Source organism: Aethalodelphis obliquidens, unplaced genomic scaffold (assembly GCF_003676395.1).
Source record: "Aethalodelphis obliquidens isolate GAN/ISIS:26980383/991018 unplaced genomic scaffold, ASM367639v1 scaffold73, whole genome shotgun sequence".
Classification (NCBI taxonomy): Eukaryota; Metazoa; Chordata; class Mammalia; order Artiodactyla; family Delphinidae; genus Aethalodelphis; species Aethalodelphis obliquidens.
Window position 1 is genome coordinate 4126466 of NW_020838017.1, and position 27792 is coordinate 4154257.

Consider the following 27792-nt stretch of genomic DNA (forward strand, 5'->3'; position numbering starts at 1 on the left):
GCTCAGTACTCTATAATAACCTAAGTGGGAAAAGAATTTGGAAAAGAATAGATACATGTATATGTATGACTGAATCACGTTGCTGTACACCTGAAACTAACACAACATTGCTAATCAACTATACTCCAATATAAAATAAAAATTAAAAAAAGAAAAAAAAAGAAATTTAGGCCTAACCCTACTGCTTACTCACTATGTGTATGATCAGGTCACTCAAGATGGTGGTTCTCTTGCTCTCTGTACATCCCCTGCTCCACCACTCCCTGCTTCACCTACACCCTACTCACATGAATATCCAATCCTCTTAATCGTAGAGCTTAATCAGTAACTACCTACAAGCTTGCCACCTGCCCCAGCCGCTGGTTTCCCAGAAAACTGACGAGCCAATCTGAGGTCAATTCCCCCTATAAATGGTAGCCTCCCTCTCCTCCAAGCAGTGAAGACTGTTGTCGTGTCCTGCCCACCCGCCTGCCCGCCCACTGCCTTAGGTGGTGGGGTATCGCTCTGGGACCTTTTGCTTCTGACTTGTAAGATTCCTTATGCAATGAATAGTGAATGTCGCTATCACTGTCTCTGGGTTCTTTCTTCACTTCTGTGGCTGGGCAATTACAAGGCTCCTAGGCTTCAGAGTGCAGCTCAACACTATGTAACCTTAGAAAGTTATTTAAACTTTCTGGCCCTCAGTTTCCTCATCTGAAAACTAGGGATTATAAAACCTGTTTCACTGGATCAAATGAGATAATACACGAAAACTCCTCTGTAAACTATAGAATACTATATAATAAATGATGTGATGATGTTATCATCATTCATTGTCCCAATGAAGGCAGAGAGGCTAAAGAGAGCCTAGTGTGTGTGGAAGTGATAGAACAAAGACAACTTGATTGTGATGGGAAATAGTGAAGAACAAAGATTTATTGGCTCTTCAGTATTTGGTATTGAAGTTTCAACCTAAAGCAGAAGTTTTGTATTACTCATCAGGTTATTGAAAATATTCCTGTATAATAGCTATGATCAGGTACCTAAGTTATTTATAACCCTCAAAATAACCCTACAAAATCTTCTTATCAAAATTTGACAAATGAGGACACACCTCAGGAAGCAAAATTACCTTATCATCTAAAGGTTACCTAGTGCCTAAAGAGCAGAACCAAGATTTGAACTCAAGTCTGGCTCTGACTCCTGTGCTCTTTGCATATGCGAGGACCAGGGTGGCAACTCAGTTCTGGTTTGGTCAACGGTCACTTAAACACCTTATTTTGTAAGCTGTCAGCTCTTATAAGAGAAAAATGTATTTTAAGCCAAATCATGCAAGCTAGGTGAAAATATGACCTGTGGATGGACCCAGCCCTGGTGTTTGCTGAGGCCAAAGTTTACAGGATGGAGCTGACCTAGGAGAGTCCTCCTTCCCTTCCCCCCTCAGTTAATCCTCCCATTAGGAGGATTTTTTCCATCTCATTCTCATGAGTGTCACTAGCAAATAAAACAAAGAGGTTGTCTGGCAGCAGTTCAAATGTCCCCCTTCCAGGTGTACTTGCCTTTTAACAGGGAATTCATCAAGATTGAAATACATTCAGGACCCAAACAAATGAATCACCTATTATGGTATTTTAGAAACTATGGTCAGCAGCTGGGGAAGATATTTTAGGACAAAACACTTTTATTGCGAGCCTCTGGAATCGTAGCCCTGAAATGTACAGGAAAATGCACAGTTTATTTCTATTAATAGTGGTTTATTAGAAGGAAAAAGATAAGAAAGATGAGAAACATTTTAGTACTGAGTAGTCAGGCTTCAGTGAAAGCAAGGGTGTCATCATCACAATTTAAGATAGAAGAGTAGACACAGGAGTCTGAAGCCAGTGGTCTGAACACGACTCAAATAGTGCTTGATGCTCTAGAGTTAACTCTTCAACCTGTTACTCTCCATGGGCTGCTGCTTCTGGTTCTGCTGCCAGCTACCTCTTTGTTGACTCTCTCTACTTCTACTTGTGACCTTCTCTTTCTGAGAGTTCCTACTTGGTACTACTTTGGTCTCTGCTTACTCTCACTGTAAATTCCATTCAAATTCTCCAAAACATGATCAGATTGATTTGAACTGTTACCATCTGGTATAAAATGCCCCTGCTGGGCAGAGGTCTCAAGACAGATCACATCAAAGGGCACAGACCACAGACAACTGTCTCTACCTCAGATGTTAACTCCTGGTCAAATTGGGTACGATTAAGCTAGCTGGAACCCATGGTACAAAGTGGGGGTGACTTTTGGTCAAAGAACCAACAAAAAGAGGATTAGAAGAATGACAGGCACTCAGTATGAACTGTTAAATACACACTCCATGTAGACACATGCCCGTTCCACCAACTTCATACCTGATTACTATTCAGATGTCCTACTGAGCAGGGCTGGATTAGGATAAGGCAAGAGAGGCCTGGGTGAAGAATTTTAGAAGGCACTCATTTTCAGGGACTTGCAAGGGCAGAATCAATGGCTAAGAGTGAATGCCTCCTTAAATTTTGCACCCGAGGCGCTTCATTTGCCTCACCCTAGTCCTTGCCCTGCTATTGAGAGGCAGTTTCTTCTGTTTTGACTTCCTTTTACCGTCTATTACTTGAGTTTTAATGGTGTGTCTACCACTAATACTGGTATTTCAAAGACAAAAATTCCATAGGACTTCCAAAAACCTGACCATAGGTTTGCATTTTCTATGGAGAGGTAGCATTTAGTAAGTCTTCCTAAATGAATCCTAAAGAAAAAAAAAAAAAGATCAACCACAGGTTTTGTTTCACCTTGATAAATGTTAATTAGCAAAAATAGTTTGGAAATTTTGTCATCAATTTTGTTCCTTTCTGTATTGAAAGGATTATAAAAAACAGCCCATGTAGTTATTTTCTGAGCTGAGCTTCAGTGAACTGAACTCTCTTTCCAAGGTGAAGAATGAAATATCTTATGGGTGGAGGGTCAACTATTTTTCACAGAACAGAAAAACAAGGAAATTTTTTCCCCCAATGGATTGCTTCAAATTTGAATTGTGCGGTGTGCAACTAGAATTATTTGCATCAGGTTATAAGCTGTTACCAGTATCTGTTGTATTCCTACAGAGATGAGTCATTATATAATACATCAAGTGGCACATCTCAAACGTATTGGACTTGAAAGTAAACCAAATGGCAATTATAGAGCAAGCACTAAGGGTAAGTGGCAATTTTCTTCCCTAGTAAATTAAATGTGGATCATAAAAATTTACTTTGGTAAAAAAAAAATAATAAGACCTGTAGTGAATGCACCAACCAGATCCCCCTTTAGGAATTCATTCCTCCAGCCATCAAGAGTGTTAGCTGCTGAAGGCTCATGACTATGTCCCTATTGGGGGAATTGCCCTCTGTTTACTTACACTGCTTAGCCCAAGGTTATGCCCCTTCCAAGGGAGCAGCCTGCATTCAATAACCGGCTGAAGCAGGGGAACAAAAGACTGAAACTTTTACCTCTGGTACAAGCATCTCTAAAGGATCATCTCATCTTCGGAGCAACCTGTAGGATCCACGAAGTTACTGTAATTGCAACACAGTTCAACTTCTCCCTCTGCCCAGTTCTTTTTTACCTTATGTCCTCAGAGGTGCTCTTCCTGAAAGCATCCCTCAAAAACTCTCACATGCGGATGTCAGAGTTTCAGTATTTATTTCCTGGGAACCTGATCTGTGACAATTTGAACCAGAAGTTATCCTAAGAGATTTTGAGATTTGGGAGCTGGATGATCCCCTAGTTGAGTAGCAGAGAGAACTCCATCACTGGTGGTAGGTGGAGGATGAGTAGTGCCTGACATGCTATAAGAATGCAATTGTTAATGACTAATTGGTACGGAACTGGGATATGATACTGATAGAATAAAATGCACTGAGAGGTGTATCTCAGATTTATAAGAGATACGGGTTATGGTGTCTTTAGAACATGGCTGGAAATTTTTTTATACTCCTTCCATTAATAAGTAGGAACTATGTCTTCTATCCCTGAATTTGAATGAAGCTTTGACTGCTTTGATCAATACATTATGGTAGAAGTGATCCTATGTGATTTATGAGAATCTATCATAAAAGGCCATGTAGCTTTTACTAGACTTGTTTACTCTTTTTTCAAACAACAGATTTTTATTTACTTGTTTATTTAATTTTACCATTTTAATCATTTAAAGTGTATGGTTCAGTGACAACCTTGTTTATTCTCGAAACTTTGTGCCGCTACGTAAAAATTCAGCTGCCCTGAGGCTGCCGTGCTATGAGGGAGCCCGTCATCTGGAGAGGTCCCAGAATAGCCCGACTTTTTAGTTGTCCTCACCCAAGTGCCCAGTATATGGTGGAAGAAGCCTCCAGATTAGGATTTCTCAACCTCAGTACTATTCACATTTGAAGCCAGACAATTCTTCATTGTGGGAAGTTGTATCAGTGTACAGGACTTTCCTGTACATTGTAGGATGGTTAGCAGTATCTCTGACCTCTATCTACTACTACCAGTAGTACTCTCTTTCCTGCAGCTGTGACAAACAAAAAATGTTTCTGACATTGCTGTATTCCATGGGGACAAAACTACCCCCAGTTAGGAACCACTCCTTCAAATAAATTCAGCTCTCAGGCCTTTGAGTAACCTTAAGATATGCGAGCCTTCCCAGTATATATCCCAGACATCATGAAACAGAGAAAAGCAATTCCTCCCTATCGTACCATCTCCAAATTCTCATCCTGCAGAATCTGTAAATATACTAAAATTGTTGTTGTTTACACCAGTAATTTTTGGGGTGTTTTTAAACACAGTATTAGATAACCTGAGCAAGAGAGAAAGAATAGTTATAATAACTGTGGAACTGGATGACTATAGCATGGAGGCAATCAGTACATTGGAAAAGATAATGAAAATTGACACATTTAATCACCAAATTAAAAAGTGAGTATGAAAGCCAGAGGTTCTTGGTGGCAGCAAGGATTGCGTCCCAAACCTTAATTATAAAAGTAGCAGAACTAGAGAGACAGAGTTCTCAAATTTGGCATGTTTTCTATGCCAATGGCAGGGCTATATTTGGAGATGTAAGACCCTGAGACATGGCACAGGGAAATCTGGGTTGATACTCTAAAAAATCTTGACTCCCCATATTCTCCTTAACCCTTTGGGCCTGAAAAGTGGCCCAAACTGCTCTGTTAAAGTTCAGTTCTTTCCACTTGCTGGAGTCCTCTGCCTTTCTTTCACTTTCATCCTTGGCCACTGGGTGAGTAACTGGCACTGAGTCACCACTCAGTCCTGCTGTGGAAGTGCGGGGACTGATGAGAAAGGAAAGGGGCTATAACTGTGAGCAGCTGTGGGTTCCAGCCCAACACATGCCCCAGGAATTGGGAGAACATATATGGAACTTCATGCTGAGGTTGCTGGATCAAGCAGGGGAGAACATAAAGGCAGAGAAGAGAGAGTTTATGTAGGAGCACTTTTGAGTAACACAGGATTTAGCACCCTGGAAGGTCCCTTAGGAGATGATGTTGATGCTGTCTTAGAGGATGGCTCTTAGAAGCTTGGAGGAAGACAACACCAAGTAAAAAATGCCACACCTACCATGGCAAAAAATAGAAAAGATATCAAAACGCTAAGTGAACTGGACATGCCTGAGTGGATGTATCATAGTATATAATTTAGGAAAACCCACCAGCCCAGTATGTTCTTTGGTAGAGCCCAGAAGGTACCCCACTTATCAATGTCATAAGGAATGCACCAGTAAATGAGGAATAGCACTGATGAAATGCTTAGTTATGATCTTCCTCTGTAGGTCAAGCTGACAGTAAGAGATGTTATGTAGAACTGGGCCCCTTGATGGCAATGAAGTTGATAGAAGAGTGATTTCTGAGAATGATTAGTACATTCCTAGATTCCATTCAATGTCAGTAATAAAGAGTTACTGTAAGTATTAAGTTACATAAAATGTCAAATTGTTTCATAAACTATAAACGCTATTCATATAAATTGTCTAGGATTGTTATTATTAAGTTATGAGACTGAACCATATTAACTCTGTATCTTAGTCAAATAGCACAGTGCCTGGAATGTACAAGGGACTTAATAAAGGTTTGTTGATTAAATGATTGTGAAAATTGATTAATATGCCAAAAAACTCAGATATGTGGATGACATGAGTTAAAATACTTATATTTAATATTAAAAGTACCTTGGCAACAATTAATCCACATGCTTACCATTGTAGAGTCAACTCAATTCAATCAAAAATTAACACGTGATTTTTAATCTCTGCCCTTGAAGAGATTAGAGACTATAATTGGAGAAACTAGAGTCACAGCAAAGACAGTAGGAGAACAAAACAGAGCAAGACAAGAGCACATATAGTGTTCTGTAGATCAGAGACTTTGAAGAAAATGCAGGTTGAAATGGCCATGAAGGCTTCCAGGAGGAAGTAGGATGGATTTGGGGTGTGTTTAAATGACAAGACAGGAGACTGGGCAGAATGGGTGAAGTTGGGGTGGTTGTAGAGAAGAGGTGGGGTGCAGAAGGTCAAGTGGATTGAAGGCCTAGAGACAGTGTTGAGTCTGGTGAGCTTATGGACAGAGAGGAAACAGATTCCACCAGAAACTCTGGTAGAGTGTATGTTGAAGAGCAGTGGATGATTTGCTATGGTAAGAAACGAGGAGTCACTGAAAAGTTTCATGCATTGGAGGTAGTCATGTGCTATTTCTAGCTCCATCATTTTACCCCTGTCTCTACACAATATTTCAAAGGCACCTCCACTCATTAAGATAAATCATTCAGTGCATTTTAAGATTTCCCTGTATTTTTCCTTTATGTGTGCAGCTTTTATGATGATGCCTAGTTCTACAACATTTGAGGATAAAATTAATGTATTTTCTCTATTTCTTCTGTATCTTGCAGCTCATCTATAAAGATGTGATGAAAATGGCACTTAGCATCTATCTTTGACCTGCTTCATCAGATCTTTCTCACTGGCTGGGTATATTTCTATTTATAATGATCATCACTCTGCAATTGCAGTGAGCTCTTTTTAATCTAATTATTATTCTTTCTTTCTGTGCATTTTCACTAAACTTTTCTGGGGTAAAGCATTAAAAGGCTATTGAAATTTAGAATGGTCAATGTCTAAAACAGTACTTAGAAATTACCTCATCAACCAAACTGGTTGTTTATCATATGTTAAAAATATGCACCCTATTATATTAATTTCCCAGGCTTGCATATTCTGTAGAATATATAATTTGTGAATAAAAATATTACTTTAAAAATGTCCTGAAACTTAATAGCAGCTTTTGCTTGAAGGAAGGGAGGAAGGGAGGAAGGGAGGAAAGGAGGAAGGAAGAGAGGGAAGGAAGAGGAAAAGAGATAGGGACGGAGGGAGAGAAAAAGAGGTAAAGAAAAGTCATGTCTGACATGGAATCTATCAAGCCCCTGCTATTTTGCTTCATGTATGGTTGTGTGTTGGTCATTACATATTAAGGCTGCATTAGCAGATTTATCTTTTAGTGCTAGTTTTGCTTAGGCAATATTCATGGAATTTGGTTGAAACGCATCTGGTGGAAGATTCTGTCTTTTTAGGGTAGAATAAGTTTCCCTTTTCAAATTATTCCAGGCATGGAGGGTAACTGACAGACACCAAAGGGTACACTTCTGCGTTCAAGCATATCTTTAAAAAAAATTAAAATATAGCCTTTTATTGTTTGAATACTGATTAAACTGAGAAAAGATGGAACATGACTTAAAGAAATGCCATTTGGAACCATGGATTGGAATATTCTCTAATCTCAACCATTTAAAATTATTGATCATCTAAAAGTGGTAGTCTCTGTAATCTGAGCTATAAATCTCTAAACCTTTTTCATGGTTATTACTCTCTGGAATAGGTTTTCTTCAATGGGTGGGTGCCTGAGTTCTTTCCAGCCGCTTGGTCACTTGCATTTCATTTGTTTACTTAAATCTCTTAGTTTTTGGACCCTATTTGTATCATGTTAGCGTGGGGATCCTAGTGGTCTGATGAAGAGAAATGCATTTTCATGAATGGCTTATTTATTCAAACTCTGACTGAAATTTGACATTTTGTAGTTTGTCATCTCAAAAAAAATGGCAGTCTACAGAAGCAGAAAATAAGGACAGACTGGAGTGATGAAGACCTTTAGACATCTATAGTTCACATCTTTTATTTATAATGATAAATGAGAGACTAAGATCTGGAGATTGATCCACAGAGCTGGGACAAGAACTCAGAGTTCTTAACTCCTGGGTTAATTTATCTTTCCTGTCTTTATCTTCTCCTCTACTTACTAAATGTTTCTCTCTTCAACTCACTCTCATTTGCTTCCCCCCTCACACATAGACATCACCACAGGGATGCTTCTGTTAAAACATTCATCTTGGCACATTCTAACTTGGCCTTATCAAATATCAGTGGCTGAGATAAATTTCTATTTGGAATATATTCTGAAAAGGGCCTCCCTGTCGACCACAATTTAAATACACAATATTTATAAATAATATACAAAATATATGAGTTTATATGTGGCTTTTTTTTTTTACAATAGTCTAATCACAGAAAACTCTTAAAGTGCTGTTTGATTCTGATGCCTTCAGATAACTTTTTTAAAATTTTAGGATCCTATATTAACTAATCTTCAGAAGTTTAATACTTTTCAGGTTACCCAAACTAAAATTCTCTTTTATTTAAACACTTGCCTACCCCTGATGCCCCTTCCTTACCAAGCATAAAATTTGGACCATTGATTTTGACTGTCAGTCTCCTTTTATAAAACTTCCATATCAATTTTAACCATTATTTAGGACTGGTTAAATACATGGATCTTTGGAATTTTGGTGTTACTGACAGAAGACAGCTTTTCATTAACTCCATTGTTCTGGAATAGCCCTTCTATGATTGCCTTTCTTGTATACCATAGAACTTCTTTTTCATTTTGACTTTTAGTCCTGTTAACCTTGAATCACACTGGCCCAGGTCAACCATGTCAACAATTCAATGAATTCCAAATTATACCTAGCAGCCAGACTGGAGGGGCATTAACTGAAATAAACTGCCCTGAGGGTATGGGTAGTATGAGGGAGACAAAACAAAAAGCCACAATTCTATTCCAGTTGTTCTGCCCATACTGAAGGCCACTTGGCTAGGGGAATTAAAAAAAACTAAAGTACATATAAAGCTATATATATATATATATATATTAAAGCTATATTTTTGAATGCCTCGTTGTCCAGTAGTTTAACACCATGATGTTTTTCTGTAGATTTAGGAGTTTCACTTGATTTAAGTTTTTATTAACCAGTTTCACAGGTGCTTCTATGATTATGAAACATATATTTTCTTTGTAAAATGCCCATAGTTTGCTGAAAAGCATAAAATAAATCACTTATTCTATCTTTCAGAGACAACAACTGGTAATACTTTGGTGTATAGCCTTTCTAATGTTTTCTATACACGCACATGTATGCACATTACAAAAAAATTGAACCATACTGTAATAATGCTGTTTTCTCTTGATCATCTTTTCTATATAAAATCTATTATCTTCATGAATGATTCCATTGAATTCTACTTTATGGACCTGATCCAATATCAATAACTTGTACCCCTTTTGAAGTAGCTTCTAATTTGAAGCTGTTATAAATAACACTGCAGTTGACTGTCCTGTTTATTCATCTTTGCCCCTTTGTCTAACACTTTCTTAGGGTTAATTTCTCTATGTTGAATTTCTGGATCAAAAGAATATAAATTTTATGGATTTGGATGTATACTGCCAAATTGCCTTCCAGAAAGTCTGTGCCTGTTTAGACTCCTAGAAACAGTAGAAGAAGACCCTTTCCTCACAGCGCACCCCATACCAACAATGAGATTTAGAATCCCTTTTACCTTTGCTAATATAAAAATTCCTTCTTTACCTTACCTTTGCAAAGGTAAAGAAGGAATTTTTATATTTCAATTTGCTCAAATATTGATAAGGTTGAAAATCTTTTCATATATGTTTTGGGTTAACTCTAACTAGAAAGCAACTTAGAGCAACTTAAGTACCAGCTGTGTCTAAAATTGATTTTATTGAACTGAAATAAGTAGGATGGTGAATGCATTCTTTGAGTCTATTAAATTAACTGAAAGTAGGAGAACTTTTCATTGATATGCCTTTTACATCAATAGGTGATGTTTACTGAGTACTTGTTTTATGCCAGGAATTTTTCCGCATTTGTTGAATTTAGTCTTTGTAACAATGTTGTGCAGTAGGTACACTATTTTATCCATTTCATCAATGAGGAGACTGAGGAACAAAGAAGGTAAGTAACTTACACAAGTTAAGTAACTAGCAGAACTAAAATCGAAACACAGGTCCTGCCTCTAAAACTCACACTCTTAAACTCTGTATATTTCTGGCATTTTTACATGCACATATACCCAAGGTACCTTGGTGGAAGACTGTTAATAGTATCTTCCTCTATATTATATGTTATTAACAAATATGTTTTATTATTAAAATAAAATCAATAAAATAGTTTTCTTCTTAGAAAACTTTTCAGAAAATATTTTAATTTTAAGTTCTGATTTATATATATAATTAAAATTATATATAATTAAATTATATAAAAATGTATTTATATAAATAAAACTAAAATCTGTGTTCTGCTTTTGGGGCTGAATCTCCAAATATTCAGAAGTACAGATTTAAACTTTCATAAATCTAGTAGTTTAGGCTAAGTGTTAAAGTCCTCACTGGAAAACAAAGCTCTTTACTTTTTCTGCTGCCTTCTCTTCTGCCCACTAATGAGCTACTTTTCTGTTTTCATAAATATCTGAATTATCAAGCTGAACTTCTATTTTTTGAGATTTGGAATGCATACCCGAGGCTATCGGATTGGATGTGAATATATAAAACAAGTTTATGCTTAAAAATATGTAAATGCATAAGCAAATGTGTATGTGGTTGGTGATACATAAGTAATGAAGAAGTTGCTACCATGAATGACAGGAAAAGTCAGGATGAAAAATTACTTAATATTGGTTTATGGTAATGAGGATTAAAAAATGAAAAACATTGTTTTGATTTAAAAGGCCAATCATCCAACGAACGCCAGAAAAGACTAATTATTTACCCTAAACCAGTACAAAGTAAGAGACCTGAGTTCTAATGGAGAAAGATACCCTTTATAAGAAGAAGCCATACAGTTCATGTCACTCAGGCCTCACTGAGTGTGTTAAGTGCTTCCTACACTCATGGCAATCCATCTTCTCTTTGGATTTAGGAGCCTTTGATCCCACTTGCCTGACCCAGCTGGGATTACAGGTCGCTATAAATATAAGGGGGGGCTCCAGTCTATTTGTCCCAGTGATACTTCATTTTCTAAGTTTGATTTACAGATCTGAGAGGGGCAGCAAGTGATTTGTTTTGAGTACCAAACAGTAAGATACTTAACTCACAGTAACTCCATGGGCGGGTCAGAGCACTCTTATTTATATATGAGGACACTCAGGTTGAAGAGATGAACTCCCTTCACTCAAGAAGCAGAAAGACTGCTTGGGAAATTGGCAGGCACTCCCTTTGTGATACTCGCCCCTCTCACCCCACCATCATCCTGCTAACTTCTTAATACTTAATGCTAAAAAGCTTGGCCACAAAAATGTGATAAAAATAAATGTAGCTAAGAAAAAAGGACAACTCTGATAGCCTCAGAGATGTCCTAGTTATCTTACTGAGCCCAGAGGAGGCGAATAAGATGCAAGGACTATCATTTTTAAAATGCATTTTTTTACAAGACGTACATTTCAGTTAAGATATGGACTTTATACAAATTCTCTTCCAAATTCCAATTACTTCTCCCTTCTTCATACCACACAACTAGTTAAAATGTGAAAATTTACGTGGTCATCTCTTGCTCTCTCGTTTTATAGATCAAGAATCCTTTTTTCAGTCTTAATGTTACACAATAGTTTATTTGACTGCTTTTCTTTTGTTGTTGCAATGAGATGGACATATAGAAGTTGTGAGTATTAGCCTCAACATTGTCTCTTTTTCCCAGAGGATGCACAGCAATGGTAGTAACGAACAGTTACATATGTAGTTCTACTTTGCGTTCTAAGTGCTTTATTTATATTCCAAAATCCTTTTCTAATGCAGTTAGTGGGGGCCAAATAATTCAATATGCCAGAGAAGCATGATTGAAAGTTTATTGTTAGTTGGCTAGGAATTCCCTGGGACAATTATAATCTATTCTTATTTCTGGCTATGGATTGATGCCATCTGGGAGCTATGATTTTGGGTCCTGAAATCCTTGCTGAGACTTCCAAGACAGCATGAATGATTCCAGGAATCTCTTAAGTAGGTGACACCCATTTCTTTAGCTCAATCCTGGGAGATGTGGCCAGTAGAATTCTGGGGACATGGGCTGGACAGAGGATGGGAGTGAATCAGGTTATGTGCGAATGTGCATTATTATCATGCGGAGAGTTATTCCAGGAATTATTTTCTATATTAACTCACAAAAATCCCAAGGTAAATACTATTATTATTCTCCCATTTTTCAAACCAGTAAACTGAGGCATTGAAGGCTGAGCAATTTGCCTACATAACTAGTAAGTGGAGGTGCTGGGATTCTAACCCAGGCAGTCTGACTCTACTGCCCCTTTTATTTTTGTCTAACCCATGATTCTCAAGGACAAACCATGTATTTACCTTGTGAATTATTATCCGGGACCTTCCACCAGTGTTCTTCAAGTGTTTGGTAATGGCAGATGGATTTATTATTGATGTAGGAAACAAAAGACGATGTTTGCTTCTCTGAGAGAAGAAAGAGGAGAAGGAGAAATGGTCACCTGCCTAATTCCAATACCTCAATGGAGATTCAGGAGGCCTAGCGTTGGTGAGGACTGACTCACAAGTCTGTAAAAGCCAATCTGCAGTTTGTGAAGAGGAGCCATGACCCTGTCATTAGTTGGACCAAACTGCCCCAGAGTCAGGACCATCGATATTTCTGTAGCATAAAAAACCCAGCAAGGTTCCAGAATGCTAACCAGGTAATTATTACTGCTAGGGCTATTCTTGTTTTCTTTCTTTGACTGAAAAACATGAATGAAATTACGATGCCATTCCTTTTGTTCTTTGTGTCCTCTTACTGTTAGGTTCTTTGTTTCTACTCGTTCCCTGCTGTTAGCAAGATGAAAAAGGCTTCGTATTCCAAGGCTTTCTGTTGACCTTTGAGACTTAAAAGTCTCCCACAAGGGAAAGAAAGCATCCCTGAAATGTGGATTCATGAAATACCTCAGACTTCTGGAGGAAACAAATGACTCTGGGTTCTTTTCAACTCACAGCACACAGCAGACAGAAAAGCAGCAATCTGAGAATTCAATGAGTCTAGGAGTCTCACAAGACAGTGCTTGTGTGGGGGGCTGGCAGTCTAAGGTACTAGTGAAGTGTTGGTGCTGCAAATTTAAAATGTTCATACTTCCCAGGATTTGAAAACATAAGCTTATTAAATTTGGGCTATCACTGGAATTTTTTAAAATTTATCAATTTGGGGGTATTTTCCTTGTTTTGATTTGCCAAACAGACATCACCAAGTGCACACATTCATAAGGAGTTCTAGAGATAAAAATGTCATGCTGTAAAGGAGAGGCAGTGTAATATAGTGCAAAGATCATCAGCTTGGAAGGAAGACTTGTGTCTGAACTGACGATTGAACAATTAATAATTCTATCTTCTTGGGAGAGTCATTTATTACCATCACTGTTCCTGAATTAGCACAATCGACTCCTAACTTGTTTTCCTTCTTCTACCCTTAACTGTCACACTTATTAACTAAAGTTAAATATGAAGTACTTTCTATGTCCCATGAGGATCGGCCTCTCTCACCTTACTTCTAATTAGTCCCCCTTCTCCCTCTGCTCTGGCCACACTGGCTTCCTTGTTCTTTACACACACCAAGCCCAGATCCACCTTGGGGCTGTGGACTTGCTGTTTCCTCTGCCTGCAATTTTTACTTGGCTGGCTCCTTCACTGCATTTGGTTCTCTTCTCAATTTCATCTCTTAATATCAGGCTTCCCAAAATTATTTATCTAAAAAAAGGACCTCTTGTCATTCTCGATTACCTTACTTTGCTTTATTTTTCTTCTCAGCTCTTATCTCTGTCTGTAGGTGTATTAGTTTATATGGTTGCCAGTTTCCCCAACTACAATATAAACTCCACATGGGCATATTTCTAGTCTGTTTTGTTCATCACTCTATCCCAAATGTCTAGAACAGTGTCTAGTACGTAAAAGGCACGCAATAATTATCAGATGTGTCTTGGTTTCTTTCTCTTTAAAGTGAAGACAGAAGAAACCTCCTTGTAGTGTTTGTAAAGATTATGAATAATGTATTAAATGGAATCTCAAAGTCCTTTAGTTCATTGCAGCAGATCTGTCTGTGCTCGTCCTTTGCCTTCAGACTTTGCCAATTGTATGTACTCTGGTGGACTTCCAACTACCAATGTATGCTGCTCCGTGTCTGAGGACTATTTCTGAAGACGTGGAAGGACAGAAGTGACTGGGAAATAACATTCCCACCCCAGAAGCCCTCAAATTGTGACTCCTGGGTGTTGGTGCATAAATACTCCAATTCCCTAGACACCTGGGATAACTCTGAAGCTTCCTAGTGTTTCTCTACAAGATTAAGCTCTAGCCAGTCACAGTGATAGCTGGCTTGACCACACATCCTTTATTGACTGCTTTCTCTTTCTTTTATCATTTCTCCACTTCTCCTGTTGTTTCCCAATAAAATAATTGCATTGAATTATTGTCTTAGGATCTGCTTCTGGGGGAACTCAACTAAGATTTAAAAAATGGTAGCTATTACTATGTAATGACTTCTTCTAGTCTACTAGGTAGAATTCAGACCTTTTAATATAAAATAACTGTACTTGTGTAAATGTGGGCTATTCTACAGAACTTAAGACGTTATTGACTGGGGGATTTTTGCAGAAACTAATGCCTATGGCCGTAATACGTCTCCGGTCAAAAATGTGTTAATAATTATTAAAAGTAATAGTGTATTTCTCTGATATTTAGCTCATTCTCAAATATCTTACATTGTAGTCCTCATTTCTGTATTGCATATTTATTTTCTTATGCTCCTTCCAAATGATAAAATGTGTTTTATTTATTGGTATCTGGACTATCTGTTTGGTTGTTATGATTCTCAAACTAGCCCTGTTCCAAAATAATCCATATCTTTGGGGTTGCAGATCAGGTATTGATACTTTAAAAATCTAATGGTCTCCTGTGTAACTAATGTGGACAACTCTGGTAAGTCTTCCATAAATTCTCCCTTTTCCACAATTTCAATAACTTTTTTTTTTCTAGAGTTCTTTGCAGTTCTGTATGATCATAGAGCTTTATTTTTTTTTAATCTTAAAAGACTTTTCTATGTTTTGTTAGCATCTGTTTATGGGTTATCAGAGTTTTAAATTTAATGACTTTTAAAATGTTACTTGAGTCATTTAAATCTTTAAGCCTTAAAAGTTTGTAACCCAACAAACTACTGATTTCAAAGTATGTGAAATACATTAATTTATAGACATTTTAACCTTCATTTCAAAAATATTAAGCATTAATACAATGGGGTACTGGCATAAGGATAGAAATATAGATCAATAGAAGAGAATAAAGAGTCCAGAAACAAATCAATATGATATTCAACAAAGGTACCAAGGCAATGCAGTGGAGAAAGGAGAGTCTTTTCAACAAGTAGTGCAGGAATATTGGATATCCATATAATATATACAAAAACTTTCACTCATAATTTGTACCAAACACAAAAATTAACTGAAAATGATGATAGACCTAAATATAAGAGCTCAAACTATAAAACTCATACAAGGAAACATTGCAGAAAAATTTGCAAACTTGGGTTAGGCAAACATTTCATAGATATACATTAGAAGTATGATCCAAAAAAATTGGTAAATTGTACCACATCAAAATTCTAAACTTCTGCTTTCCAAAAGATAAAATTAGGGCAATGAAAAGACAAGCCACATACTTGAAAAAGATATTTGCAAAACATACAGCAGATAAAGGACTTACTAAGAATAAATAATTTTTATAATGAAATAATAAGAAGACAAACAACCCAATAGAAGAACTGAGCCAAAAAATGTTCAGAAAGGAGTTCTCATAAGTGGCCAGTGACTACCTTCACCTGTCAGTAGCAGTATCATCATTTCTTAATTAACCCATGTGATTTTCAAGTGGTTACTGGATGCTTTCATATTCATTGGTTAGCATGCTCATGTAAAAATTATATTCAGATGAATATTGGGTAAATATACTTAAGTGGTTTGCACATAAAGATATGTTGTTGAAAGGTAAAGAAAGTAAATGTCTAGACAAAGGTGAATCCTGTGGAGATTCTCATTTACCAGAGCATTTCTAAATGGCCAATTACGATTATGGTCTAAAGAATGAGTCAGGTGTCTTCCATTTCCAAACAAGATGTAGTTAAGTAGTTCATGATTGGTCATGTCAGGATTTAGTAAGTTATGCTCCAATAGACAACAACTAGAAAAAGCCAGATGAATAATAAAAGTCATATTTTAAAAGTCAGAGAGATGTGGAAATCTAAGGAACTACTTGGACTAAAATTCCAGAGTGGGAGAATCATTTAGAGGTGAGTAGACAATTAGCTACCAGTTTTTCCCTGGGGCCCTTGTCAATTTTAGGTGTAGGCTGATAAATGGAGCTTGACCCATATATAAGGCTGATAGAGAAATCATTAAATCTTTTAAAACTGGAGATTTTAGAGGCCCCAACTACTTGGTCAGTTTTCTGCAAAAGATATTTGCAGTAATCTGAAGTGGCATAGGGTGTTAAGAGATAAGGGAAAAAAATCTGACAGGCAGAGTGAAATCTCTTGCAGTGCTTAAGAAACAAAGATCAACCAGGGCAATCTTGAAATTAAAATAGGCAAGAGATGAAATCCTTAGAGGAAGTAGTGAATTGACATTGAGGATCTATATACTCTTTTTACCAGGGGACACCTCTGTGGGGAGTGGGAGGGAGGACACAGGTAGAGGCTGAAAACCTAGGTTTGGCCCTGGCAAGAGGCTGCTGTTGGGGGAGATTAGCATAGATTTTGTTGTTTATGTAGGGACTAGTGAGTAGAGAAGCCTCAGACACATTGCTGGTCTCCCCCTCAAACATCTGATGTATTTGAAGCTATATAAGGAGGATAATAAGCTAAACTGAAAAACTCGGAAGAGTAGAACTACTGGAGTTTTATAGAGCCAAGAAGACAAAGACTCAGCAGCTTTAAAATAAAAATCCTAGTGGACCACATCCTAGAAATACTGGCAAATACGAGGTAGACTGAACTTTAGAAAAACTGAAGTCCAAAGAGGACACATCTCAATTCCTGAATGGATTCAGGTGAGTAGTCCCTTACCCTATCTAACAAAGGAAAACACCTTTGTGGTGAGACATAACATCAGCTGGGGACTTTCCGGTTCTTTCATACACACTTTGTAACAAGAAAAAGTATGAAACATGTGAAGAGGTAATACCACACAATAGATAATCGAAAAAAAAAAAAAAAACCCAGACAACAATAGAAGACCAGATATTGGGCAGGAATAGAAATACAGACCTAGAGAACAGATGTGTGGACACAGGATGGGGAAGGTGAGGGTGGGATGAACTGGGAGATTAGGTTTGACATAAATACACTACCATGTGTAAAACAGATAGCTAGTGGGAACCTGCTGTAGAGCACAGGGAGCTCAGCTCGGTGCTCTGTGGTGACCTAGATGGGTGGGATGGGGGGGTGGAGGTTGGGGGGTCCAAGAGGGAGGGGATATATGTATACGTATAGGTGATTCACTTCACCGTACAGCAGAAACTAACACAACATTGTAAAGCAATTATACTACAATAAAAAAAGATCAGATATTAGAGTTAGCAGATGAGAATATAAATGAGCTTGATAAATATGTTCAAGAAAAAAAGAGAGAAAAGATAAAATAGATGAAAGGCTGAAGAATTTCACCAGGCTACTGTAATTTTAAAAAGGAATCTAACGGATATTTCAGAACTATAAAATATAATTGAAATTGAGAACTGAATGGATGGATTTAACAGCATATTGGACAATGAAGAACCCAGGATCAGTGAATAAAATAGGTAAGTAGGAAATATCCAAACAGACTGAAAGAGAGAAAAAAAAATCAGGGAAAACTTAGATGTGACATAAAAGACAGGTGAGACACACCCAAAAGGTCTAAGGTACATGTAATTGCAGCATCAGAGTAAAGAAAAGGGGGGGGAATAGTAGCAATAGTCTTAGGTGTTCTATCCAAGAATTTCCCTAAACGGATAAAAATCAACTCACAGATTTAAGAAGTTTAGCAAATGTCAAGCAGGATTAAAAAACAAAAAAGCAAAACCAAAAAAACCCCACCAAAAAACCTAGACATATCTCAGTCAAAATACTGAAAAACAAAGGTAAAGAAATGAATTTAAAAGTTGTTAGAAATTAAAAGACAAATTAATTTCAAGGACTGACAAGCTGAAAAGCTTATTTCTGAACAGAAACAATGGAAGCCAGAAGAAAATAGGAAAATGCCTTTAAAGTGCTGAAAGAAAATTAAGTGCCAACCTGGAATTCCGTACATAGCAAAAATATCCTTCCAAAATGAAAGGGAAGACCTTTTTAGACAAGTACTGAGGGAAATTACTGTTATTATGACTGTATTAAAAAATAAGAAAAGGATATTTTCCAGCAGAAGGAAAATAAACACAGACAAAAACATGGAAATGTAGGAGAAAATGAAGAATATCAAAAAGAGTAAATATCCAAGAAATAGAAATAAATATTGAATATTATAAAATAATTATAATGTTTATATAGTTTAAAATATAATTAGAACTAAATGCATGAGAACAATAATAAAAATTTTGATAAAGGGGGATTAAAGGAGTGAAATGTTCTAAAGTAGAATTTGGGAAGTGATAATTATTTGAGCTAGCTATAATAAATCAAAAATGAAAAAAAAAAAGGGGGCTTCCCTGGTGGCACAGTGGTTAAGAATCCACCTGCCAATGCAGGGGACATGGGTTCGAGCCCTGGTCCAGGAAGATACCACATGCCACGACGCAACTAAGCCTGTGCACCACAACTACTGAGCCTGCATTCTAGAGCCTGTGAGACACACTACTGAGCCTGCATGCCTGGAGCCTGTGCTCTGCAATGGGAGGGGCCACCGCAATGAGAAGCCTGCGCACCACAACGAAGAGTAGCCCCCACTCGCTGCAACTAGAGAAAGCCCGCGCGCAGCAACGAAGACCCAATGCAACCAAAAATAAATAAATAAAACAAATAAATTTTAAAAAATGCATACTGCAATCTCTAAAGTAGTCATTAAAGGAATAAAAAATAATGTTTTAGTACGTATTTACTGTTTAAAAGAGGAAAGCTGAAATAATAAAAAAGGGATTGATCCAAAACGATAGAAAGAAGAAAAAAGGAAATATAAAACAGTTGGGAAACGAAGCAAATGGAAAAATTATAGCTAAAAAATCAGTTATATCAGTAATTAAATGTAAATGGATTAACACTTCATTTAAATAATGAAGATTAATTAGATTAAAAACACAAAACCCAACTATATGCTTCTTATGAGTAAAACATTTTAATTTTAAATAACATTACAGAAAAGTCAAAAATGAAAGGATGGGCTTGGGGATCTTGAGATTACAAAGAGTGCTACTCCCACACTTACAATAAGAACATAAAAAGCTGGGCAATTTTCAGGACTTCCCCGGTGGCACAGTGGTTAAGAATCTGCCTGTCAATGCAGGGGGCCTGGGTTCGATCCCTGGTCAGGGAACTAGATTCCACATGTCACAACTAAAAGATCCCACATGCTGCAAATAAAGATCCCGTGTGCTGCAAATAAAGATCCTGTGTGCCACAACTAAAGATCCCATGTGCCGCAACTAAGACCCAAATAAATAAATATTAAAAAAAAAAAAAAGCTGGGCAATTTTCAAGTTCACAACTTTCCTTGAACCCAACAGAATGCTAACACTGCATGGTGAAAAACTAAAGCTGAAATATGGACAGAGATGGGACACGAGAGTTTGCTTACCTGGGCAGATGCAGCCAGACACCAGTAAGAAGAATTCAGCTACAATAGTTGATAAATTGGCAAAAGTGAGTGTGGGCTAGAGAGATAGCTGGAAGACCCTGAGGTCCACAGATATGGGAGAGGGGAGGAATTTACGTCCTCTTGCAAGTTTTTTCTCTACAAATCACAACTACTCACCAGGAAGGCTAAGGAGAATCCTGAGAAAGATTCCTTCATGGTGTAGGTCAGGGGAGGAGAAGAGCAGCTGCTGTGGAAGGGGCACAAAACTCTGCCTAGATCTTTCTCTTCTATTTCCCGTATTTCCCCCATGGAACAAAGCCTTACTATACAGAGTAGGGGGAGGAGGGCAACAAAAATTGTTGCCCCTAGAGTAATGGTAAAAACTCCTTGTAGCTGGAAGAAGGAAATAGGAAAAGTACCTTCTACCCTGAGGGAGGAGCTTGAATATACGCTGGGTCCAGAACTACAGTTGGAGGATAGGCAAGAGGATTTTAAAAGCTACGTTCCCCGAACTCAGGGAAACAGTAACTATCTAAGACTAAGGTTTAATCAGGATATCAGAGCACACCACCCCTACTGCACTGCCTTCACAATGCTAAAAACCATTGAGTAATAGAAACAGTGGACTACTGCCAGAAGAGCTGTAACATTCAGGTCCTCTATACAGTAGAGTATAAAAGACCTAAAGCTGAGGGTAGAACAGATAATGAGAAACACCACCTTGGCAACCAGCCCTCAATCTAAACACAAGTTATCATTAGAGAAACCTTGCATGCATTGAGAGTAAACAAGCAACAACAAACCTCAAATTCAAGTTGACTCTGATTAACACAAATCTAAAGCCTAAATACTAAAGGCCTAGCAGAAGGAAAGCTGTGTCCATTTCCAAGCTCAAAGCCTACTTATCTCAGTCTCTATTATCCTACACAAGTCAAACACACACACACACACACACACACACACACACACACACACACACACTCCCAAGAAGCAGAAGAGTCAACAGAACCAGATGTGGCTATTATAGAGATGCTGGGATTGTCTAACAGAGAATTTAGAATAACTGTGATTAATAAGGAAAAGGCTCAGTGGCAAAGTTGGACAATGGGTTAGATTACATGAGTAATTTCAACCAAGACATGAAAACTATAAGAAAGAATCAAAATGGAAATGAGATAAACGAAAAACATAATAACAAAGATCTGGACTGCTTTGTATGGACTGATCAGTAGGCTGGACACAGCCAAGGAAAGAATCAGTAAACTTGAAGATATGTCAATAGAAATTACCCAATCTGAAACAAAAGAGGAATAAGTGCAGGAAAAAACCCCAGGCATCCAAGAACTGTGGGGTAATATCAAATTGTCTATATGCATTATTGGAATGCCAGAAGGAGAAAAGAGAAAAATGGACAGAAGAAATATTTGAAGAAATAATCGCTGACAATTTTCAAAAATTAATGGCAGATACCAAACCACGGATTCAAGAAGTTCAGAGAACACCAAACAGGATAAATACTAACCAAACAACAGCACACACCTAAGCATATCATAATTAAACAGTTGAAAACAAAAGACAAGAAAAATTTTAAAGTTAAAAGAGACACATTACATGCAACTGTACATCCACAGGCGAAAACAAAAAAACTACTCGAAACCATATCTCATATCTTATACAAAAGCTAACTCAAAATGTTTTACAGACATAAATATAAAACATAAAACTATAAAACCTCTAGAAGAAAACTTAGGAGAAAATATTTGTGACCTCAGGTGAGGCAAGGAATTTTAAAATATTATACCCAAAACATGATGACCCATAAAAGAAAAAAACTGTAAGTTGGATATTATCCAATTTGAAAACTTCTGATCTGTGAAAGACACTGTTAAATGCATAAAAAGTTAAGCTCAAGACTGGAAGAAAATATTTGCAAATCACATTTCTGACAAAGGCCTGTATCTATAAAATATAAACAGTTCACAAAATTCAATAATAAGACAAACAACAACTGATTTTTTAGCTCTGTAAGTGATTCAAACATACAACCAAGCTTGGAAACCTCTCTTCAATGGCCTCCTCTCTCACTTATCTGAGAATCAAAACTACCCTTCTGTCTTAGATTAGAGTTGGCTATGAAATATAAATCTAAACCCCAGGCTCCCTCACATTCCTTTGCATTTATGGTGGCTTTCTGTTGTGTGTATTGGCAGCCTACAGGCAGCTGGATATTTCACTTCTGTTCCTTTTGTTACTTCTGTTTATTCTATTCTTTCTTGGCACCTATAGATTTAGATTTGGCTTATCAAGCATGTACATCTCTTGAAAGACAAAATATGGAATGTAAAAATTTGCTTTAAAGATCATTAAATGAAAACGCATCTCGACTTGTCTTTATAAATTCTACACTGATGAAGTTAATACACCTTTGAGCACTGCTCCAGGAGCAAGAGGCACTTGGACATGCCTCTTCATTCAGGATAGACCTTCAGGCAAACCCACTAAAGGTGGATAAGTTGTGGTAAGTTAATTCTTCTGATATTTAGTTTATGATTTGCTCATCAGTTTGTTTCTAAGGAAATCTATTAGAGTGATGATATTCAGATTTTAGTGGGCATAAAAATCACCTAGGGAAGAAGTTATTAAAATGTAGATCCTTGACCTCCCACCACCAGAGATTGTATGTAGTTAACGTTGGGGTGAGTCCCCCAAATCTATATTTTTAAATAAGTACCTTTCCATGATTCTAATGTAGCCAGGACCATAGAAGACCCGCTTAAAAATCCTGGTAAGATCATCCCTGAGAATTTTGTGTTTATGCATGTCCTGTAACTGAAAACTAGCAAAGACACTGAACTTCACCGATGCAGACACTGTGAGGCAAAAGAGATCTTGCTAGAATAGAACGGGAGAAAATCTAGCTTTGAAAATGACTCTCCCTTTCACTGACTCCTTTTTTTTCTTTTTTGTAAATGACAAGTTTTGTGAAATGATTCACTGGAGAGTTATTATGGGCCAAGTATGATAATAGTCATTCATATTCTGGCCACAAATGCAATTCATTTGGTAAACGCCAAGCTCTTCGAAGCTTGAAGCACCTAATGTAATTGCATTCTGCAGCTAAGAAGTGGAATGGATCCCTGGGCAGCCATGTGGATCTCTCTCTTGAAGCACTGGATAGAAACCTCAACGTGTGGCCCTGCAGTGGAGCTGTTTCAGTTTTCATTCTTCCCCCATTGCATTTTCTTTAGACTACTGAGTTATATTTAGTGGGGTCCTGACTGAATGTGAAAATATTTAGAAAATGTGAAATGTTTAGAAGGTTGATGTAAAAAACAATTTAGTTTCTCACATATAAATAACAATTATTATGAAACCAGCAAGGGAAAATGTGAACTCAGTTTGGTTATCATCACTATACTGTATTGTCTTTTGCTTTTTCCTCAGATTTTAGCCTTTTCTTTAGTGAGGAACCTTGAGATACACTGTCATCATATCCACCCCCAAATACTTACCCCATCAAATACATTTTCTTTTTTACTTCATTTGCCATTTAGCTTTTGCTAAGTACAACTGGGAATGGCATTATGGTCTCAGATAATAGAAGAAAAATTAAATGTGTTGAAAAGCTGTCTGGTGCCTTTTCTAGGACGGTGAGGACCATTGTCATGTGTGAGCCTATTGGCTGACTTCTAATGGAGGGCATGGCAGTGTGATTCTAGAAAATCTTATTTTGAATTTTGGGAGCTCAAGCAAGTCGCACGCTCACCACTGCTCAGGCGTCCCATCCTTTGCATTTGTTAAATTGTATTTTTCATTAGAGATAACACTTGTAACAAGCCAGAGGCAAGTAGGTCTTGCTGCAGCTTAATTTGAGGAAATTGATTAAGATAAATTTTAGATTGTGCCCATCTTAGAGAAAAATGAAATAACTCATTATGAAAAGTATAGACTGCTTGCTATTATCCTGATAGGGAGCAATTTAATGAGCCAATTTATGAACTGTTGAAGCCAATTTATTGGCATGTGCAATTTGCCTGGTGGTTCCTAAAGAAAAAACAATAAATCACATGAGGAGGTGAACAGATGTTAACAAAGAAAAACTTGGAAAATACACAAAATTATAAGAGAAAAATAATATTATTATTAACATTTTAATGCATATGCTTCCAGCCAGTTTTCTATGTGTACATGTATGTTTTTTGACATCGTATTTTATAATTCCTCTGTAAACTGCCTTTTTTCACCCACTCTTAGATTATAAGCATTTCCCAATGCTATTAAAATATCTTCAATACATAAATTTAATGTTTACATAATGCTACCTTTATTTATGCACTATATTTTAATTAACCATCCTTTTATAATTGGACATTAAGTTTATCTATAATAAATATTCTGATAATCTTGATTCATCACAGAAGGCTTAAAATATTTGTGGAAGATCTCATATTTCCAACAAGCAAATTAAATGGCAGATGGTGGATTCTGGATCTCCCTGTTTATATCAACTAACTCACCTCTTGAGAAAATATAAAATGTTGAATAGGATTGTAGGCCTAAGGACTGGTTATTTGGGGAATGTCTTTTTGTTATATTTGGGTTTAATTATTTCCAGAGTTGCTTCCATGTTTGAAATCAGTGGATTAAAGCAGTAGTTCCAGTCTTTATTGCAGAGAGGGGAGGAGAAAAGGCAGGGAAGATGGATTATAGTTCCAAATCTGCAAAGTTGTGGAAATTCATTGTAGTCTCTGAGCTGGGTATTGAGGAACTCCAGCCTCATCAACTTCTCTGATTAGGTAGAGAAAGGGAGCAATGGACTATGGTGAGAAACACGGAAGTCTGCGAAGTGAGTAGCATTTGACATAGACATACTTTGGGGAGAGAAGTGACAAAGTCAAGTTTTTACCAGATACAAGTTTGATATCTAACACTACTACAGATTTTGGCTGGCCACATTAAAGGCTAATTTTGGAAAGGGGAGGAGGACTCAGAGTCCCAAACTGAAAGCCTGAGTAAAGTGTTGAGCATCATGAATAAATGAATATCTCTTATTTCCCAATTCTCTGACACAAACTGGGTGTCCAACATTTCAATTCAATTCTGATCCTGACTCCCAGATTTAGCATCACACCCCACAGGTTAAGGGTTCAGTCTCACAAGACTGCCCCCTACCTCAGATGCCAGTTGCAATGGGGTGCCCAGGATACCTGCACTTCTGTCTAGCTTGGCTGGAATGAGCCACAGAACTTAGGAAAATTCTATACAGTAGTCCCCCCTTATCCACAGTTTCATTTCCTGTAGTTTTAGTTACCTGTGTTCAACCTCAATCCAAAAATATTAAATGGAAAATTCCAGAAATAAACAATTCATAAGTTTAAATTAAAAAAAATTGCATGCTGTTCTGAGTAGTGTGATGAATCGTCCCTTTGTCCAATGAATCCACACTGTATATGTTACCTGTCTCTTAGTCAAGTTAGTAGCCATCTTGGTTATCAGATTGACTTTTGCAGTATCACAGGGCTTGTGTTTAAGTAACTCATACTTTACTTAAAAATGGCCCCAAAGTACAAGAGTAGTGATGCTGGGAAAACCATAGTATGTATAGGGTTTGGTACTATCCACGGTTTCAAGCATCCACTGGCAGTCTTAGAACTTACACCCCATGGGTAAGGGGGCACTACTGTACTTACTATTACAGTTTATTATAAAGGATAAAAATAAACAGTCAGATTAAGAGGTACAGAGGGTGAGCACCAAAAGGGTCCTGAGTGTAGGAGCCTTTATCTCCATGGAACTGGAGTATGCCACCCTCCTAACACTTTAATGTGTTCATCAGCTTGGAAGCTCTCCAGACCACCTGTCATTTAGTCATTTTTATGGAGGTCTAATTATGTAGGAACGATTGATTAAATAATTGGTCATTGGGGGTCTGAACTCAGTCTCCAGTCCCTATTTCCACCCTTCAAAGGAATTTTATTTTAATTGAGAAAGCAGCTTAAGTCAGTTAAGCTTCATCCTACAAACAGTCCTTGAGACTGCCCTATAATGAAGGAGGGGATCTCTTCAGCCCTTGCCTGCTATCTTTCCTCCCAAACCCATTTGCTCTGCCTCAGAGGCAGCAATTCCTGCTTTGATGCATCAAAAGTAAGACTCTTCATAGTAACACTTTGATCTCAGTCCTGATTCATCCCACAGGATGGCCCCCTGGATCTGCCATTGGCCTTTACTCTGCATTCACTGGCAGTCCCAGGCTCCTATAACCTCTGCCTTCTCTGTGGCCTTGTTTGTCCAGGGAGAAAGGAACACATACCAAGTAACATACAGAACAAGTTCTACTCAGAATTGCTAACTGGCATTTTGCCATAATATTGACAATATTAATAACAACATTAAAAACCAATAATAGTTATAAGAGCTTACTAAGTGCCAGGTATTGCTCTAAGCACTTATACGCATTATTTTAATTAATTCTTACAATATCGCTATAAGTTGTTAGCGCCATTTACAGATGTTAAGTTACAGAGAGGCTATTCAGATGGTAGGTGGAAGAAACAGGATTCAAATCCAGCCATTCTGATGCCAGTACTAAGGCCACTTGAGGCTACACTGATAGATCAGAAAAGAAAAGGAGTGGATTAAGAAAGGTTTCCTGGAGGAAGGTTTGTAATTTCTTTAAGCAGTGGAGGACATAAGCCTGATGACTGGATGGGAGGAGGCATTCCAAATCAAGAAAATACTCTGTACCCAAGCTCCAAGAACCCAATGTCTCAGCTTAATGTTTTTGCACATGCTAGTTTCTGTACTTGGAATGCTTCCTCCTTTTTATTCATTTGACTGATCTCTGTTCATCTTATAAAACTTAGCTTGGGTACTATCTTGTTTTGAAGACTTCCTTGCATGCGATGCTCGTGGTTTATTGCTCTCTGCTCACCCTGTGCTGACTTCTGACATAGCTCATGGCAGACTGATAGTCTGCCAATCATCCACCTCTCTCCGTATTCATGCACTTTGCCACGTACCTTTGCAGCCCTATCAGGAGGTGGGCTCTATTTCCCCTGACCTTTGAGCATGGGCTGGCCTTGTGACTTGCTCTATCCAGTAGATAGTGGTTTGACTGATGATGGGCCAATTTCAGCCTGGACATCTAGAGATCTTGTGACTCCTAGTGTCTTAGAGCCCTGCCTTTTCCATGTGTACAGGCTGGGATGCCCTGTTAGAAGGCGAGGAAGCACATGGAGGAGAGCTGAGCCAACCCCCAGAAATAGAGCTCTTGGCTAACCCACCAGTTGATCACAGATGTAGGAAGGAGCCTAGAAGAGAACTAACAAGTCTGGCCCAGATCAACAAGTCAAGTCCGCCTAGTCAAACTGGAGTCACAAGAAATAAAAAATGGTTATTGTTTTAAGCTGCTAAGTTTACGGATGATATATTGCACAGCAATTACTAAAGGATACAGAAATTGATGCCTGTAACAACATCCTAAAATATGTGGCATTGGCTTTGTGTCTGAGTGGCGAGTGGTGGCTAGAAAAATGATGGGTAACTGTAAACTCTGGTTGGAAAAATGATGAGGAGATTTTTAGGGGAGTCTGGAAAAATAGCAACTCGTGTTATAAAGCAATGAAATGACTAGC